Source organism: Hyla sarda, chromosome 5, assembly GCF_029499605.1.
Source record: "Hyla sarda isolate aHylSar1 chromosome 5, aHylSar1.hap1, whole genome shotgun sequence".
Lineage (NCBI taxonomy): Eukaryota > Metazoa > Chordata > Amphibia > Anura > Hylidae > Hyla > Hyla sarda.
The window spans coordinates 48654934-48673633 of NC_079193.1; the positions used below are offsets into that span (position 1 = coordinate 48654934).

Genomic DNA, 18700 nt, shown 5'->3' on the forward strand with positions numbered 1-18700 from the left:
CATGGAATAGTCTTCCTGCACAAGTGGTCACTGCAAATACAGTGAAGGAGATTAAGCATGCATAGGAAGGGCATAAGGCTATCCTTCATATACCATAACATAGGGATAAGCATAAGGCTATCCTTCATATACCATAACATAGGGATAAGCATAAGGCTATCCTTTGCATAAGATAGGGATAGGCATAAGGCTATCCTTCATATAAGATAGAGATAGGCATAAGGCTATCCTTCATATTAGATAGAGATAGACATAAGGCTATCCTTCATATAAAATAGGGATAGGTATATGGCTATCCTTCATATAAGATAGGGATAGGTATATGGCTATCCTTCATATTAGATAGAGATAGGCATAAGGCTATCCTTCATATAAGTTAGAGATAGGTATATGGCTATCCTTCATATAAGATAGAGATAGGCATAAGGCTATCCTTCATATTAGATAGAGATAGACATAAGGCTATCCTTCATATAAAATAGGGATAGGTATATGGCTATCCTTCATATAAGATAGGGATAGGTATATGGCTATCCTTCATATAAGATAGGGATAGGTATAAGGCTACCCTTCATATCAAACAGATAGGTATAAGGCTATCCTTCATATAAAATAGGGATAGGTATATGGCTATCCTTCATATAAGATAGGGATAGGTATTTGGCTATCCTTCATATTAGATAGAGATAGGCATAAGGCTATCCTTCATATCAGATAGGGATAGGCATAAGGCTATCTTTCATATTAGATAGAGATAGGTATAAGGCTATCCTTCATATAAGATAGAGATAGGTATAAGGCTATCCTTCATATAAGTTAGAATATTGGGCAGACTAGATGGTTCTCATCTGCCGACACATTTGTTTCTATGGTTCAAAAATATAATGGTATTACGCTTGGGGGAAACTTGCCTAACACTTACTGATGGCGACTGTACCAGTGTTACTATCAGATGAGACTGCTCTTTAAATCTGTCGCGCTAAATAGGAGATCATGTCGCGGGGAGCGACGCCGGAATCATTTTCTTCTGTTTGCACACACATTAAACTTATGTTACATCCTAAGAGTTACCAAGAACCCGTGCCAACAAGGAAATAAAGACTGGGGAATCGTCGGCAGTCTCCGACAGTGGGATTTCTAATTACCGAGCAGATGTAAACGCTGAAGTGTTCCATCACGTTCCTCGCGTCGGAACGTATATTAAGGAGAATCCCTACAAAACAATAACGTACCACACATTGGGACGGCGCATGATGAAGCCGTCTTATAATCCCCCCTCTATTCATTTTTTTTTCCCGTGCTGCCAAAAAAAAAAGATTGATGCTCCCATCTTTCGACATCTTTATTTGCATGTTCTGCGGTCTCAGCAAGTGACCTGTGTAAAACAGCGGCGAGCGGCATTGTGATTCTGAGCGTGATGGAGACGGCACAATATGGTTTCGGTTCTCTATAGAGGAGACGACTTGTAGAACTGCTGATTTATCTCCTACATGAACAGTCGCCGAGAGAACATCGGGAACGTTCGCTTCGCTTTTTTTTTTTTGATGGGGTGACACTTTCAACAGAACAGCAGATTTCAGAGCAGCAACGACAGCTGCAATATGACGACGCGCAAGTCAGCAATTACATATTAGTGCGCTGTGAAAATTATGCACTTACCAAATGTGGAGATTAGCACTTCAACAAATACAGCAGTGCTTCCCAACCAGGGTGCCTTCAGCTGTTGCAAGACTACAACTCCCAGCATGCCCGGACAGCCAACGGCTGTCCGGGCATGCTGGGAGTTGTAGTTTTTCAACAGCTAGAGGCACCAAGGTTGGGAAACACAAATACAGGCATAAAATTATATAAACTTTATAACATGAACGATGCTTCAGAACAGTGGTCACCAAACTGTGGACCTTCAAATGTTGTAAAACTACAACTCCCAGCATGCCCGGAGCATGCTAGGAGTTGTAGTTTTGCAACATCTTGAGGATCACAGTTTGGAGACCCCTACCTCAGGATGTGGGTTCACAACCTTCTTTCTGATATGACTAGTAGAGATGAGCGAACTTACAGTAAATTCGATTCGTCACGGACTTCTCGGCTCGGCAGTTGATTACTTATCCTGCATAAATTAGTTCAGCTTTCAGGTGCTCCGGTGGGCTGGAAAAGGTGGATACAGTCCTAAGAGAATCTTTCCTAGGAGACTCTTTCCTAGGACTGTATCCACCATTTCCAGCCTACCGGAGCACCTGAAAGCTGAACTAATTTACGCAGGATAAGTCATCAACTGCTGAGCCGAGAAGTTTGTGACAAATCAAATTTACTGTAAGTTCGCTCATCTCTAATAACTAGTCATACTTGCCGAAGAACAGTACCTAAAGTTCTGCATGGGTATTACTGGTCTGCACTGACTATTATTGTTCCTAAAATATTGGTGAATGTCAACTTAAACCAGTGTTTTCCAACCAAGGTGCCGCCAGGTGTTGCAAAATTATAACTCCCAGCATGCCCGGATGGCCTTTGGCGGTCCGGGCATGCTGGGAGTTGTAGTTTTGCAACATCTGGAGGCACCCTGGTTGGGAACCACTGACTTGAACCCAAGCTTTCAAGATAAAAGTGTTTAGTTGCTTTTAGTAGCCTAAGGTGAAAGCGTAATGTCCCTAATGGGCTTTCCTTGTAGTAGGGCCCCTTACCTACCATATGTCATTTTTGCAGGACTTGCGTATTGGCGTAGATAACTGGGTAGCAGGCACAGCAGCTGTTATGGAGGCAAACAACGAAGCAAAGCCATTGCCACTCATAAGGTAAGACGAGTGAACACTCAGGAAGGTGGGATGAATTTGGACCCATTCTAGATGGCCCATGGTTATTCCCAATGTGTGCCCATTATCCCATTCATGTGCTGTAGCATTACTACATTATCCCTGTACTGTGACATCACTGTGTGTTTTATCCCTTTATTATGACATCACTGTGTGTATTATCCCTGTACTGTGACATCACTGTGTGTATTATCCCTGTACTGTGACATCACTGTGTATTATCCCTGTACTGTGACATCACTGTGTATATTATCCCTGTATTGTGACATCACTGTGTATTATCCCTGTACTGTGACATCACTGTGTATTTTATCCTTGTACTGTGACATCACTGTGTATTTTATCCCTGTACTGTGACATCACTGTGTGTATTATCCATTTATTGTGACATCACTGTATGTATTATCCCTTTATTGTGACATCACTGTATGTATTATCCCTGTACTGTGACATCACTGTGTGTATTATCCCTGTACTGTGACATCACTGTGTATTATCCCTGTACTGTGACATCACTGTGTATATTATCCCTGAACTGTGACATCAATGTGTATTATCCCTGTACTGTGACATCACTGTGTATTTTATCTCTGTACTGTGACATCACTGTGCATTATCCCTGTACTGTGACATCACTGTGTATTATCCCTGTACTGTGACATCACTGTGTATTATCCCTGTACTGTGACATCACTGTGTGTATTATCCCTGTACTGTGACATCACTGTGTGTATTATCCCTGTACTGCGACATCACTGTGTGTATTATCCCTGTACTGCGACATCACTGTGTATTATCCCTGTACTGTGACATCACTGTGTATTATCCCTGTACTGTGACATCACTGTGTGTATTATCCCTGTACTGTGACATCACTGTGTGTATTATCCCTGTACTGTGACATCACTGTGTATTATCCCTGTACTGTGATGACATCACTGTGTATATTATTCCTGTACTATGACATCACTGTGTATATTATCCCTGTACTGTGACATCACTGTGTGTATTATCCCTGTACTGTGACATCACTGTGTATATTATCCCTGAACTGTGACATCACTGTGTATTATCCCTGTACTGTGACATCACTGTGTATATTATTCCTGTACTATGACATCACTGTGTATATTATCCCTGTACTGTGACATCACTGTGTATATTATCCCTGTACTGTGACATCACTGTGTATATTATCCCTGAACTGTGACATCACTGTGTATTATCCCTGTACTGTGACATCACTGTGTATTTTATCTCTGTACTGTGACATCACTGTGCATTATCACTGTACTGTGACATCACTGTGCATTATCCCTGTACTGTGACATCACTGTGCATTATCCCTGTACTGTGACATCACTGTGTGTATTATCCCTGTACTGTGACATCACTGTGTGTATTATCCCTGTACTGTGACATCACTGTGTATTATCCCTGTACTGTGACATCACTGTGTGTATTATCCCTGTACTGTGACATCACTGTGTGTATTATCCCTGTACTGTGACATCACTGTGTATTATCCCTGTACTGTGACATCACTGTGTGTATTATCCCTGTACTGTGACATCACTGTGTATTATCCCTGTACTGTGATGACATCACTGTGTATATTATTCCTGTACTATGACATCACTGTGTGTATTATCCCTGTACTGTGACATCACTGTGTATTATCCCTGTACTGTGACATCACTATGTGTATTATCCCTGTACTGTGACGTCACTGTGCGTATTATCCCTGTACTGTGACATCACTGTGCGTATTATCCCTGTACTCTGACATCACTGTGTGTTTTATCCCTTTATTGTGACATCACTGTATGTATTATCCCTTTATTGTGACATCACTGTGTGTATTATCCCTGTACTTGACATCACTGTGTGTATTATCCATGTACTGTGACATCACTGTGTGTATTATCCCTGTACTTTGACATCACTGTGTATATTATCTCTGTACTGTGACATCACTGTGTATATTATCTCTGTACTGTGACATCACTGTGTATTATCCCTGTACTGTGACATCAGTGTATATTATCCCTGTACTGTGACATCACTGTGTATATTATCCCTGTACTGTGACATCACTGTGCATTATCCCTGTACTGTGACATCACTGTGTATTATCCCTGTACTGTGACATCACTGTTTATTATCCCTGTACTGTGACGTCACTGTGTATTATCCCTGATCTGTGACATCACTGTGTATTATCCCTGTACTGTGACATCCCTGTGTGTATTATTCCTGTACTGTGACATCACTGTGTATTATTCCCTGTACTGTGACATCACTGTGTATTATCCCTCTACTGTGTCATCACTGTGTGTATTATTCCTGTACTGTGACATCACTGTGTGTATTATCCCTGTACTGTGACATCACTGTTTATTATCCCTGTACTGTGACGTCACTGTGCGTATTATCCCTGTACTGTGACATCACTGTGTGTATTATCCCTGTACTGTGACATTTCTGTGTGTATTATCCCTGTACTGTGACATTTCTGTGTGTATTATCCCAGTACTGTGACATCACTATTCGCATTATCCCTGTACTGTGACATCGCTGTGTACATTATGCATGGCTATCAATTATGCTTCTGCGTTGCTTTACAGAGCCTTGCATAAGTATTAACCCCCCCGGACTTTTCTACATTTTGTAAAGTACTATGCATGCTGTGTTAATCAAACAATAAAAGTTTATTTACGTATATTTTAATTCCAGTTTGTAACAGTAACAAAATGGGCAAAAAGAGTTGAATACTTATACAAGGCACGGTATGCATCAGCAAGGTTATCAGGATACCACCGCTACCTCCGTATCATCTTATTGTTAACACTCTTTGTTTCTTTTAAATATGAAATCATTTCAAAATGGGAGGGAAAGGGAAATATCCTTGCTTTATCCACAAGTGCTCACGTGTCAATCCCCTAATGTAAAAACACACTGAGAACCTTAAGGGGAAGTAAACCTTGACCCTAACAGAATCCTTTTTTTCGTAGTCACTTAACATGAAACCAATTTCTTTCACTTGTAAACACAAAGAGTGCAAAAGTTTCAATGTTTATTTTAACTGCCTAAAAAGTATATAAAAAATCTAGGTGTGACCACAAAGACTAACAATGCGCGGCAGACCTCGCTGATTACATACGGCGTCTACAACCACAACGGCAGACATTACATAATGAACAACACGAGGAGAACAGTTGTCTTCTTTAAAGGGGTACTCCACTGGCCAGCGTTTGGAAGTAAATGTTCTGAATGGTGTTTTCGCACTGCGGGGGTCAGCCACGCCCTCGTGATGTCACGGACACGCCCCTTCAATGCAAGTCTATGGGAGGGGGCGTGACTACCGTCACGCCCCCTCCCTTAGACTTGCATTGAGTGTGTGTGGCTGTGATGTCACGAGGGGCATGGCTGACCCCGCAGCGCAAAAACACCGTTCGGAACATTTACTAAACGCTGGCCAGTGGAGTACCCCTTTAAGGCTATGTTTTTTTTTTTTTTTAAGGAACTTGGTTTCTTTTTAGAAGCCATTGTTCATTCCGCTGGTATTCAGTACATTTTGCCAATAAGATCTGTTATCTCTGTGGGTAATTGTGCCTTCCATTCTTTGCAATTCAGCAAGTGCTTCCAATCTTTTTCCACTTCATACATATCAGCCGGCACACAGACTTATGAGAAGATGTAGCAGACTAATTTAATGTAAAAAAAAAAAAAAAAAAAAAGCCAAGCTGTCTACACGAGGGAGAACAGTGCCCCGCAGTAAGTAGTTAATAGCATTTCCAATTGTGCATGGAGAAAGCGGGCACTCTCAGAGCTGCCGCATACCTGCTCCATTAATACCAGTTACAGGTCAGTGCGTACCGTGATAGGACCAAATTCAGCAATGAAGACAGACGCAATGTTTCCATAGATAAAGACTGTGGCATTTTAAGAGGTGAAACTCATTTATTCTCCTACATCGCTACTTTGTCACCTCTAGTATCTGATACGCAACAAAGTGAAACTCCAATCAAAAACTCCTGTTTCAGGCACCCACCCGGCAAAAATCTTACTTATCTTGATATGATATGAAGGGAGAACATTACACAGATAAAAGATATTGAAACAAAAGCTGGTGATACTTATTGAGGTCGGCCAAACCTGCCCATTTCAGCTGGACTGGCTGACTCGCCGCTGGGTCACCCCCGTGATCTCCCTGCAGCACCCACCTTATGTGCAGAGCTGCGTCTCCAGGCTCGGAAACCGGAAGTTTTCGGGACTGGAGACATGACGTAACGCCACACCCCCTAATGACATCACATCATGCCCCCTCCCTTCATGTTTAAGGGAGGGGGCGTAATGGGGGCCCCCCGCGATCAGACATCTTATCCCCTATCCTCGGGATGGGAGATAAAATATCTAAATCCGGAATTACTTCGAACGCTGTGTGCGGGCTTCCGTGTTCGCAGCCGCCGGGCGTGATGTCACGCCCGTCCCCTCTACCAAAGTCTATGGGAAGGGGGCGTGACAGCGGTTGCGCCCCCTTCCCATAGACTTTCATTGAGAGGGCGGGCGTGACGTCACGAAGGGGGGCGGGCGAGACGTCACGAAGGGGGCGGGCGAGACGTCACGAAGGGGGAGGGCGAGACGTCACGAAGGGGGCGGGCGAGACGTCACGAAGGGGGCGGGCGAGACGTCACGAAGGGGGCGGGCGAGACGTCATGCCCGGCGGCTGCGAACACGGAAGCCCGCACACAGCGTTCGGAGTAATGAACTTCCGGACGCTGTGAGCGGAGCTCCGAACTGCAGGGCAGCGCACAACCCCTTTAAAGGAATAAGGAGTGGTATCTTTGATCTAACAAAATCTCATCTAGATAGAGTCTTGCAATGTCACGTCTGCAAGGATTCCCATCACTACAACTGGACTAAAGTAGCATTACTTCCAATTTTATCTTTATAAAGTGTCCCTTCAAGCAAAAACTGAAAAAGCATTAAAAATTTAAGGAAAGCACTTGTCTGAAAACACAATAGGAAAAAAAAAAAAAAGACAGAACATATATAAAAGTACTTATGGGCTTTACTAGGGGTTAAAGGAATATCAAGATAAAAGAATATCTGGGTATGACACAAAATAACCTATACTAGAACACTGCCATGTTTCTTTCATTTGCAGAAGAATTTGTATTAAGGAGTGTCAGGGAGGAGAATAAATCGTAGAGGACTATAATGATATTTTATAGGATTGGTTTCACCAAGGGACTCTTAAATATAAGGGTGAAGAGAAGAAGACCTCTCGCTTGGCCACACATATTGAAATATGACGGCTGCATAATGGCAATAAAAAACATTTCAGGCCGTGAAAAGGACTCTGTGTTACTCTGCCAAAAGATTCTGTATAATCGAGGACCCAGAGATGAGGAGCTATAGTTCATGTATTTTGCACTACTTATATTACCCCAGCTTCCATCAAACAAAAAGTTGCAGGGAGGATAAAAGAACTATTTCACACAGGGGTTTCAGCAAAATCATAGTTTAAAGAAGATGTTGGTGGTAAGTAGTCACTGTGGCGGATCCTGGAGGCTGATCTTTGCTCTGCCAGTGCTGTATGATATATATCTCAGATAGGGAGATACATGTCACTCAGGGACAGTGGGACACTGGTAAGTAGTCGTGGGGGGTTGTCCTTGTGGATGCTTTCTGACATGTTGGCCCTGAGTGAAAAGTATTTCCCTATCTAGAGAGGTCTGGATCAGTGCGCACTGGCGGAGAAAAGAGCAGCTGCCAGGATCCACCCCAATGACTCATTACCTGTGTCCCAAGTACGTTCTCGGAATCCCCCGAGTGTTTCAAAGGGGTTATCCGGCCAAAGAGCAGCACTCGCTTTTAATGCGGGGCTGAGTCTCCAGCCTCAGAAAGTTGCAGGAAAGTCATCCAGCCAAATAAATCTTATTCCCTATGCAAAGGATAGGGGATAAGATGCCTGGTGGGGTGGGGGGCGGCGCTGCTGGGAACCCCCCCCCCCCCCCCCCCGAGATCTCAGTGCAGCACCTGCATGGGTGCAAAGGGGTTATCCGGCCAAAGAGCAGCACTCGCTTTCTATGCGGGGCTGAGTCTCCAGTCCCGGAAAGCCCTTTGTTTCTGGGACTGGGGACATTATGTAATGCCACGCCCCCTTCAATTCGGTCTATGAGAGGGGGTGTGACGGACGTCACGTCCCCAATCCCAGAAACAAAGAGCTTTCTAAGACTGGAGACTCAGCCCCGCATTGAAAGCGAGTGCTGCTCTTTGGCCGGATAACCCCTTGCACCCGTGCTGCACAGAGATCTCGGGGGGTGGGGGTTTGGATCACAGCAGCACGATCCCCCCACCCCACCAGGCATCTTATCCCCTATCCTTTGCATAGGGGATAAGATTTATTTTGCTGGATGACTTCTTTACAGTAAGTCATAGTGTCGGTATTGCACGGATTGTGCTGGATCCCATGGTTTGGTAATCAGAAAACAAGCACTTTTATAAAATAGTCCAAAAGTGTCCCAAACCGTTTCTCGTTCTTTATAAGTAACTTTTGCTCCAGGCCCTACATGTATGTAAACATACAGAGTTGTGCAGGATTAAGAAAAAAGTCTGTTTTTTGTCTTTAATCAGCCCCACACCCATCCCTGGCCCGTCTGGTATTGCAGGTCAACCTCTTTAAAATATATCTAAAACACATTTTTTCTAAAGTTTTATATTTCCAGATGAAAAAAAAATAAATAAAATTGTAATGAAAGAAAAATGCATAAAACTTCTCTTTCGTATTATCCCTTTTGTTGTGTGTTTGTGTTTAGGAACGGACCTTGGTGATGCATTACTGCCCGGGTGTAGGCTTTTTCAACAACGTCTTCAAATAGCAAAATCAATTTAAGAGCTTACTTTCAGGAAACCACCAGTGAAAACAAGCTCTTAATCTTCAAGACGTATATTGTTTACGGCACAGTGAAACAAATTACTGAACAGATAGAGGAATGGAGAACTGTTAAGCAATGGGATGCGCGTGTGCCAAGAAAGATAACACTGATCGCCCACTCTTTCAAGGAACAGAAGGTCAGGGGAAACAAACCCATTCCAAAACTTCTTGCACTTTTTAGATAGTCCACAACTTTACGCTTACTCTTCATCTAATACGCTGGCTGAAAATACCACTGCGACACCAATAAGCCCATAACAATAGGTATTTAGCAATAATGCGCAGCAGTGGTAGGCGCTTACACCCCCCCTCCTCCTCCACAGAACTTCACAAATTTATAGAAGGAACATTGAAGTCACATTTTGTGCTGTAAATGTGTTGCCTGAGTTCTAGAAGAAGCTTAACCTTATCTCCCCATACCACAGTCTTCCTGAAGTAATTGATGCTCAAAGTCCCCAATTCGACATAAACTGCGGCACAATGTTATTGTATACAGCAATCAGGCGGCCTGCAGACAGGAAACTGCACTGAACCCAGATCAATAGACATGTCAACAGTAAGCAGCTTAATCTAATTCTGCCCATCTCATCTGGGGAGCGCACAGTTGGCAATTTGGCTCCTACGTCCCTCTGGCAGGAAACAGTTTAAAAACTTTCGTCTTTAGGAATCTACAGACAGGCCATGAAATGTGCATACAGCAGAACACCTACCCATATTGTTCCCTTCCCTACTACACGGAATGGGGATTTTCCTAAATAAGTGACAGCACTTGATGGAAATCTAAGTTTAGACAAACAAAAGTTAGGGCTGGTTCACAGCTATACCACAGCGGTACGCTGGGAGATACATTTTTACGGTATCTAAACGTATGCTCTGGTATACTTATAGGGGGAGATTTATCAAAACCTGTCCAAAAAGGAAATGTTGCCCATAGCAACCAATCAGATCGCTTCTTTTATTTTTGAAAAGGCCTCTGAAAAATGAAAGAAGCGATCCGATTGGTTGCTATGGGCGACTCAGCAACTTTTCCTCTGGACAGGTTATGATAAATCTTAACTTTTTGAATAATCAATATAATTCTTTAAAAAAAAATAAAAAAAAATTAAATAAGTGAGAGTATACAATATTTTCCACAGTGGAGAAAGCTAACTTATTCTTCTGCCTGTGAAATTCGATGAAGTGAAGGCCGCAGTGTATACACTTTAAGGCGATGTTTATATCTGTCATGTCAGAAAAAATAAATCTACGTGAACCTTTAAGTCTTTGCACATGGAAGGCATTTGTCACTGATGTGGCAGCAGGAAAACAAACAATCTTTATGGAGTAATTGTGATCTTTGATGTCGGCTCCAAGTAAAGTGGCAACAATCAATGTGTTAAATCACTAGGGGACCAACGCACCAGCTCAACGCCATTGCCATATATAAGCCAGGCTTTGAGGAGGAATTGGAAGGATATTAGGAAAAGTTGTGGACCTTAAATGATGTTTTGCTTGATAAGATCAATATATATGACTATAGTATTCAAATGTAGTAGAGCTTAGAGAGTACCTGTCATGATCTTGTTAAATTTTATAATCCTCCCAGTTCACTGCCCCCATCATGATAAACCACCCTCTGCCTTTTATTTTTATTTTTTTTAGTTTTCTACCTTGATATTGTTCTGTATTTTCTGCTCAAACTCATTTACATTCACAGACTGGGAAGGGGCGTTCCCCAGAAGGTGTGACATCATCTGAAGCCATACAGGGGAGAACTTCCTCCCTCACTGTGCTACACACAGCCCAAAATCAGGCATTTCCTGATTTTGGATGTCTGCAAGGGATGAGGGGGACATGTGCCCTGGACAAGAAAGGAGACACCTAGTGGCAGCTGGGGGGCCAGATCGGTATTGAGGTATATGGAAAAATTGATATCGTAAACAGAAAACACACCAGTATTCGGTATGAACCGGTATACCGCCCAGCACTAGTTGCATCTTATAAAAACAAAAGGTATCTGCCAGTGATAAGTGAAGAAAGGTGAAATAGTGAGCAGATAGGTGTAGGGCTAGTGCATTCACAACCAAAAAACAGCAAATAATACCAAAATGGGTGAAAAAAGAGGGGGGAGAAAAGAAAGAGAAAAGAAAAAGGGAGCGAAAAAGGACAGAAAAATTATAATAATGATGATAATAGTGAAGGGGGGGGGAATAGGTATTACAGGCCATTAGATTCTCGATTCATTAGAAAGGGCAGCAGTGAGCGCGTCCTGACAAAAATAAATTCAAAGCATGGGACACCAAAAGAAAGCATAAAGACTGTAAAAAAAATATAGAATGTATTCTTCGCTTATAACGCCTAAAGGTTTCGGTCAGAGTTCCTGTATTTTTTACATTAAAAGTAGTGCTGCAAAATAGAGACCAGCACAGGCCGGCCCACCCGATGGATTTGGGACCATTACCACCTGTTCCCGCAAAGTGTGGGTAGCACTCCCGCCTGCTCCACGTGTGTCAGATTCTGCCAGCTCCTGCAAGCATTTTTTCACAGCTTTTAGAGATAGTCCCCCAGTGCCATTTCATTAGCTACTTGTGCCATTTCATCAGCCCCTGTGGCATATCAGAGGTTAGCGGGACTGTGCGGGATTTTACGGGACCTGCAACACATTCTGTGACCACCCGCTTCGGCCCCAACAACCTCATTACCGCCCGCATGTTTTTTATTGGGTCACACAAGACCAACGGGATTCCAATCCAGATGCAGACTACATGCAATAATATAAAACTCAGTTACTGACATGTCCACCTAGCAACAAAATCCATCATTACAATATGAAAAAGAGAAAAAAAACTTGCAGAAGCTGTAGGGGGACCGGAAAATATGGGTTAATATGAGATTTGTCAATATAAAAAAAAAAAACAACACATTTCGGAGAATTGTATATGATATGATATTCCTTTGTTGCTGTGGATGCATAATGACACTAATACACTCTCATATCACATTGCACTGCCCAAGCCTCCCGCAATCACCGTGTGCTTGATTTCTTAGTATGCTCTTGTCGCCCTTCAAATCCAAAGCATATCTTGCCTAAGAGTGCCGGCGCTGTCCATGGAAATCACGATAGGATACTGATGACTGACACCTCATCTCACTATAGCAAAATATTACAGCAGTTAAATTGTGCTGTAAAGGGCTTGCTGAAGAGAAGATTGGCATGTCAGAGCGGGTATGACAATATGCTCTGCAGAATGAACACAGATTTAAAACATTTATTCCTGTCGCTATTAGTATGTCAGGGTTGCACACTTAAAAGTTCAAATGCCAGAGCGGAGCGTGCCACCGAGGATCTTGATGGCTCTGAAAAGCCTCATTATGTTGATTGATTTAAAGCAAATCAGCATATTTACATCCCAAAAACAAAAAGTCTCTGATTTGGGTAATCTCTATTAAGCTATGAATAAGTGCGCTCTTACATATGCAAAGCCCTTATCAACTAACAACTCAAGAAGATCTACATAAATCATAAAAGAATTATTATAAAAGAAAAAAAAAAACACGTTTGGGGTAATTAAGACGTCGTCTGAATAAGATCCACAAGAGACACCTCGGAGAGTTTAAATTCACGCTTTTAAGTGACCTCCCCGGCAAATGGATCTTTTGTCTTGACTGGACTTGAATAAATGACTTGCAAATGCAAAAGAAACATTTTTATGATTCAATGCTGCTGCCTGCGTTTTGAATGCAAGGTTAAAAGTGCCGGGTGAACCTTTTAAGGTTATTGAAACTAAATTATTAACGCTACATTTCACCTTCCTTTTGTCCTCCTCGTGGTGGATGAGCTTATTATTTGCTACAAGTTCACTCCAAAAAGTTGTAAATCAAAGAGCAAAGTCCGTCGAAAGCAATAGTGTTTAGAATTAAAAGGAGGATTTTTTTTTTCTAATAGTTGCGTCCTGTACAGCACCATGAGCAAATCAATTGTCAAGTTACAATTCAGGTTGGGAGCCACTGGTATTAGGAAACAAGGCTGTAATGGAATCGCAAACTTATTTATCGCTCATCTATACGGGAGGTCAATGTAGAAAGCATAGTTGCCTATTCACTGCAAATTTAAATGAGATTCCCTAAAAAAAATCGGGCAGAGCTAGCAGGTGTCCCAGTTTCTCGACAAGGTAGCCAACAGGCATATCACTGCTCAACTGCGACATCAATGCATTGCGTGATAAAGAAGACTACACAGTAGGGAATTGAAGGTCTGGTCACATGTCCAATAAATCATTTGGGGGTCTGATCTGGGGCCTGAATGTATTCTGGAGTGGAAGGTAAGCTCTTGCAAGCACTAAATTCTGCAGATAGGATAATGATCCTGGGCTTTATAGTGATTGCCATATTCTGAATTGGGGGGGGACTCCAGACTTCCTCTGGATCAACACAGAAGAGGTATAGGTTGATGGACCTTTGTCTTATTTCCAACCTTATCATCTATGTAACTATGCAATAGTTAAAGATCCCCCCCTCCCCCAACTTATACACTATGGTAAAGTCGTTCTTCATTTACAATAAATAGCCTTTCTATGTTCCTTCCACTTGACTACGTCTCAGATTTTTACGTGTCAGCTCTGTTGTGAAGTACGGATTCCTTCATGTCGCCATGCTCTGACCTTGGCATTTTAACTATACTGAAAGCTAATGTGATAAACATAGACAATGGAGACTATTGGTGAGGAAGGATAAAGCTGAGAGTGAGGTCACTGAACTTAATGGCCGCACATAACTGAAATGTTACAGGTTACCTTACAAGACGGTTCACACACAATGTTACAGGAGAGAACTGCCTTTATGCCGGGTGACTAGAGACACTGCACAGTCTTCCTTCTTCTCGTGGGGTTGAGCAGATGAAGAACAACAGATTACAATAGAAAAGGCAACTAAGGTCACCCATTCTCAAAAAACTGCAATTAACTACATTTTAGGATACTTAAATAGCACCCCACACCCATAAATTACCCATACATAGATACGATGTTATGCTTGTTTCACTCACTGCAAACCATCTACAGTAAGTTCCCTTAGCCACGTATGTACTGAGAGCAGTGGTTGCCATACTTAGGTGTAGTAACTAACACAAGCTAGAGGGCACTGCTGTGGAGAAAGACCAATTGTGTCAGCATGTACTGTGGAGGCTAGCGATCTGTCACTGTAACAATGCGGAGTCCTGATGCCTGTGGGTCCGGAGGTGCTGGGAACCAAGAAACCCGAAGTCACTCAATAGCATACATAAGACGACAAAAAGGTACCTGCACTCACCACGAGGAAACAGCAGACAAACTTCTATGGCATCTCGGACAACTTCAGGCTGACAGCAGGGCGCTCAGAGTGGAGGCAACTGCCGGCAAAGTTTTGTGCCGATCGCGCTTCTTCCGGCCTCGTACGAGGCCGGAAGAAGCACGATCTGCGCAAAACTTTGCCGGCAGTCGCCTCCACTCTGAGCGTCCTGCTGTCAGCCTGAAGTCGGATCTGTCCGAGATGCCATAGAAGTTGGTCTGCTGTTTCCTCGCGGTGAGTGCAGGTACCTATTTGTCTTCTTATGTATACTTTTAGGTGTATCTGTCATGGGATGAGAGATTATGTTTTGGGCTTAGAAAGTGTCAGGTTTTGGAAAAAAAATATTTATAATTTGAACCTATTTTCAGAAACCCTACCCTCAAAAAAATCTGAGTTGAAGAGATGTTCTTGTTTTGGAAAGTGTTCCCCTATGCTCAGGCTGTGTGAAAACTTACAGATTGGTGTGGGTCTGATTACTGGGATCTCTACTTATCCTGAGAATAAATGTTCCCTAAATGAATGCAGCCGTGGCCACACATACTCACTGCTGCTCCACTCATATGGAGGACATTTAACCATTATTATTGGGATCTATGTGGGTTCCAGTGGTAAGACTCTGATCAGCTACTTATCCCCTATGGTACAAATAGAGGATAGCTTTCCATGATGAGAATACCCCTTTTGACAATATGTGGGGATTTCATAATTAGGGCCATTATTCATTTGCCAGCATAGAGGGGCTACAAGAGCATCTTCCCTACGGCAGACACAGCATGTCTGTGTTATATGATAAGGGGGTTGTCTCGTAAAATATATTTTTGTCCCCAGCCTGCCTAATAAAATAACAAACACAAACTTGCCTTCCTCCGCTCCCTTATATGCTCCGGTATCAGAGCCCCTCCTTTCAGGTAGCTCTTTGCCGATAGTCTGCTTCCTGGAGCTGGCCAGACGTCACAGCGGTGCTCAGCCAATCACTAGCCGCAGTGATGTACCTCATCGGCTAGTGAATTGTGAGCGGCACTGTCTGTTCCCCTGGCTGTGGACTCTATGCTCTGCAGCTTGAGGGAAAGCATAGTCACTGTGGAAAAAGTGCCTGGGAACTGGAGCAAGGGAACAGGCTGGGGACAATAGTAAAATGATACATTTTACCAGGCAACACCTTTATCAACTTTTATTTGTTAAGCTCATTGTAATGCTTCATTTCACCTGTGGTGGTGCTGCAGGGTAATTGAGCACTTGCTGCTGGTTTCCCCTGCAGATCACAGGCGATCACTTACGTTGCAGGAAGCAGGATATCATCTGATGATCTTCTATTTGAGAGAACCTTCCTGTAGAAAGTAATATTCTAAAATGGACAACACCTTCACAACAGCTTCACCCATACTACAATCTCCATTATGGAGAATAGAATGGTTCTACTGAAGACACGTCATTGTAATGACTGCTTTAATATTAAGAACGTATCTTGGTGTGTTAATGGTCAACATCAACCAACCTGTCCAATCAGCCATGTTAGTTACTGGGGGTGAGGTAGATTAACGTAAATGAACAGATCATATTTTGAAAACACCATCACAGAGAACCTTTACAAAACTAGTCCAGATGTAACAAGTAGTAATCACAATGCCTGGACGTACTATGTAGACGAGACTTGATTAAGATGAATTCTCATCCAACTAGTACACGGGCGGTCTGGTACACAATCCAAAGCGTCCTTGTCTTGGCGGCTTCTTCAGCAGCTGTGTAACAGCACGGTGGGAATTATCACAATGGTAGGTTGGTGTTTCAACACCTGTTGTAAGTGTGCGGCTCATTTTTCTTGTTCCATAGGATGTCAGATGGGATTTACATGGGTTTAATTCATATTTAATTCAGCTTTCATGCTTAATATGCTGCATTTAAGCAGGAGAATTAGTGATGCTTCTGTTTCCTGTATCTGCCAGGACCCACAGGCGAGCACCGTGTCCCAGATATCGCACTTTGTCTAACAATCCAGCTCTGGCTTCACTTCCAAATGCAAAACCAGAACAATGAAATATTGCTTATATGGAATAGAAGATTGCACGCGTGTGATCTGAGATTACATATTGGAACTGTATGCATCTACAAAGTAGGCCACTGTATCATTTTATGTTGCCCGGGTCATGCTGACAACCTAGTAACTACTGTATACTTTGTCAGGAAAGAGATTTGACAAAAATTAAGCTAAAATTGTGCTGGTTTTATATTTACCATAATAAATACCGCCTTATACATTTTAGCGCAGTGTTACCTTAACCTGTAGCTCTATAGCAGTTGCAAAACTACAATTTCCATCATGCCCTAACAGCCTTCGGGATGTTGGAAGGTGTAGAAAGAACCACAGAGGTTGGAGGGGAAGAGCCACAGGGGTTGGAGGGGAAGAGCCACAGGGGTTGGAGGGGAAGAGCCACAGGGGTTGGAGGGGAAGAGCCACAGGGGTTGGAGGGGAAGAGCCACAGGGGTTGGGGGGGGGAAGAGCCACAGGGGTTGGGGGGGGGGCACAGGGGTTGGGGGGGGGAGAGCCACAGGGGTTGGAGGGGGAGAGCAACAGGGGTTGGGGGGGGAGGAGGAGAGCCACAGGGGTTGGGGGGGAGCCACAGGGGTTGGGGGGGGGGGAGGAGAGCCACAGGAGGTTGGGGGGGGAGGAGAGCCACAGGAGTTTGGGGGGGGAGCCACAGGAGTTGGGGGGGGGAGCCACAGGAGTTGGGGGGGGGGGGAACACCACAGGGGTTGGGGGGGGGGGGGAGAACCACAGGGGTTGGGGGGGGGGGGGAGAACCACAGGGGTTGGGGGGGGGAACCACAGGGGTTGGGGGGGGGAACCACAGGGGTTGGGGGGGGGGAAGAACCACAGGGGTTGGGGGGGGGGGGGGGAGAACCACAGGGGTTGGGGGGGGGGGGGGGGAGAACCACAGGGCTACAAGCTGCTGTCCAAGCAAAATAAAATCCAACCAAACTGTATATTAACAGGTATACACTGAATGCATTGTAGCATTACTATTTTGTCTTGTCAAATGTAACAAACCTGCAATTAGGCTTCCATGCAGATGTCATCACAGCCTTATCTTCTGCAGTTAATGCACAAATAAACATGAAAAATGAAACAGATAAATGTATTGACTGAAAACATATGCTTACCCAACTACTGCCAAATGCGACTGACTACAACTCAGCACCCCCCTGTACCCCAACGCACTGCACTGTAAGGTGTTTCCTTCTATAACTGGATTTTTGCACACATTACAGTGAGATCAAAAGACTGCTTTATGTGTATCTTGCTAAATTTGTTTTCTGCTTTTATAATAAGGGCTTTGATGTATCTGATGCTAAAAGCTATCGGGATACAAAAGTGAAATGGAAAAACAACAATATATGTTATGATAAGTATGAAGCTGTCAGACCTCGGAATGGTTTCTCCAATCTTTTCCATTTACAGCAATTAATAAATAAGGTTTAATATGATTTTATAGCTAGCATTAATGAATAAAAGCAACCAAAATGCAAGAAAAATATAAAGCAAATTGGACATATTTTTTAATAAATAATTTGTAACTTGAAAAGTATGATAAATAAATGGCTGCATAGACTTTCTAACCCTTAACAGGAGACAACGCAAGATCTAA

At 43.2% G+C, this 18700-nt stretch overlaps 1 protein-coding gene and 1 long non-coding RNA gene across 13 annotated transcripts in view; one reads left to right on the forward strand and one right to left on the reverse strand.

Moving 5' to 3' along the window:
• LOC130273148 (uncharacterized) overlaps nt 1-14275 on the forward strand; it is a 37628-nt gene extending 23353 nt beyond the window's left edge. The window contains exons 2-3 of the long non-coding RNA XR_008843892.1: nt 2704-2792; nt 9635-14275. This is a non-coding gene — a long non-coding RNA (uncharacterized LOC130273148). The remainder of the gene's footprint in view (nt 1-2703; nt 2793-9634) is intronic.
• Nucleotides 1-18700, reverse strand: part of PARD3 (par-3 family cell polarity regulator) — a 613817-nt gene that overhangs the window by 93797 nt on the left and 501320 nt on the right. The gene's annotated exons all lie outside the window — the stretch shown is intronic.